We start from the raw sequence: 2,450 nt of genomic DNA, 5'->3' as shown, positions 1-2,450 counted from the left end.
GGCCCGCGGGGCCTGCGGCAGGCCTGGCGGGCCGCGGGCGGCGGAGGAGAGAGAGGGCGCAGGCGAGGGACACGTGGCGCGCACAGGTTGGCTGCGGGCGATGGTGGGGTGATGTGGCAACGTCCGATTGGTCGGAGTGATGTGGCTGGGGCGGTGGACATGTCCGGCGCGGGGTTGGACGTGTCCGGTGGCGCAAGGAAGAGAAAGGCTAGTGTTAGACCGAGAATTTGGATGGGGAAGGCCTATTTATAGATTCTGGGAGCTAGGAGAGTCCAAATGAGGAGCGGTTTTCGGCCACGCGATCGTGATCGAACGACCGAGAGCATGGAGGGTGTTTGGATGGGTTTTGGGTCACTTTGGAGGGGTGTTGGGCTTCACACAAAAGAGGCTTTAACGGTTACCGGGTTAACCGTTGGAGTCTCAAACGGTCTCCAAATGGCACGAAACTTGACAGGCGGTCTACCGGTGCTATACCAAGGCCGCTTGGCAAACCTCGGGCCATTCCGAGAAAGTTTAATACCCGCTCACAACAGGAGACAAAAGGGGAACGCCGAAGGACATAGGAGTGTCGGATTGCAAAACGGACAACGGGGAAAATGCTCGGATGCAAGAGACGAACACGCATGCAAAATAAGATGCACATGATGACATGACAAGATGCAACACGCAAGCAAATGACATGGCAACAACGGCGAATAACTAGCAGACACCTGGCGCATCGGATCCGGGGCGTTACAACACTCCTCCACTAACAAGAGATCTCGTCCCGAGATCTTAGGACCGAGATGGAAGGGAAAAGGGATGAGGTGAAACAAGAACTCAAGAGAAGAGGCAAAGAACCGAGAGCACTCGAGAAGAAGATATTAACAAAGAGAATGATAAGAATCGAAAACTCACGGAATCAGATAGACTATGAAACCACTTCGGTCAGAACGAGATAAGAAACGAATAAGACTGAAAGGATTTAGGCAGCACTCCGGTTAAAACATGGAGGAATAGAACACGAGCTTCAGAAGACGGGATGGCACTTGATGAGATAAACAACACAATGTCTTCGAAAGAATTGAAAGAGTTAGCGCCTCGGGAAGCAAGAAGAAGGATGCTTGAGCTCCTTCGATTAGGATCTTAATGAACTCTTTGGAGAATGAATTAAATCATGACGATCCACCGTGAAGAACTCCGGTAACAAAAAGGATGATGAGATAGAATGAAGGAAGAAAGAATAAGATGAGCGTTGCGATGATTTAGATGGAGGTTCCGACGAGATGGCCGAGGAAATTTGAATCCGGAAAAAAAAATGAAAACACTTTGAAATAGAATTTATTCACCAAGAACGATCTCCGAAGAAAAGGATTAATCACTTTGAGGAAATAAGAATAAGATTTATTGTATGCTTATCCTTCATCAAATTAAATTGATGACAAGCAATGGATTTTGCATACTACTTATTCTTCTTGAAAAGGATTAAGGGGGTATAGCACAAAACTTGAGAGAGTCTTCATGAACCACCGGTAGGATTGGAAAGAACGAATGAATTAAAATGATAATCAAAGAAAAAAAGAATCTTGAACGACCCACCGTTAAAATTAGAAAAATGACTGATGAAAGAGAATGAATCACCAGGAAGAATTAGAAGACGAAATAATCTTGAGGGGATTTAGGAGCAAAAGAACATAGAGATCATGAGCTGATTAAAGAACACTTGAACGAAGCACCGGGATAATTGGATAATGGTAGCTGAAAAGTGAGGGCGAAGAATTCTTCTGGAACGATGGCCTCCGATGAAAAGAAACAGAAATCAACTCTGATATACTCCGGATGGGTAAGAAAAGAATATCTGACAAATGGAATAATTCGAGACGGTAGCATGAAACTAGAACCGCGAGTCTTTGAGAGAACGGGCAAGATTTAGAAGGAACTCTTCTTCGGTCCTCAAAAGACGACGGGAAACACCACCAAAATTACTGAGATACTCCGGGAGAATGAAAAGTGAAGGGGTTTGAGCCAACAATGAAAATGATTTGAAATCGATCTTGGAAAAGATCTGGCTGATGAAATTCATTCTTACGTCAAACTCCGAAAAGAAGTTGAGAATAACTTCGGGGGAATTAGAAGAGTCAGGTAGGATCCTGGGAAAAGACATGTGGGTTAGTGCCAACTAAAGAGAAAAACACTGTTGGAAAGGGATGTTGAACAGATAGATGATGCACCAGAACAATTGAAATATTTGAATGAGGTGACAATCTCAAATTAATTGGAATACAGACGAATCTCCTGAGATGTCTTCCGAACTCCGGAATGATTAAATGGCGAAAGATGAACATTCAGAGGGAAATATTTGAGTTGAGGGAAAGAATATGATCAACACCGAATACTTGAATTAAGTCCACCGGAAAAGAGATGAAGAATGTCGAATAAAAGAGAATTCACCGGTTGAAATAATTGATGGA

The sequence above is a fragment of the Triticum aestivum genome, chromosome 2B (genome assembly GCF_018294505.1).
Source record: "Triticum aestivum cultivar Chinese Spring chromosome 2B, IWGSC CS RefSeq v2.1, whole genome shotgun sequence".
NCBI lineage: Eukaryota > Viridiplantae > Streptophyta > Magnoliopsida > Poales > Poaceae > Triticum > Triticum aestivum.
Note: the sequence above shows the minus strand (reverse complement) of the source record.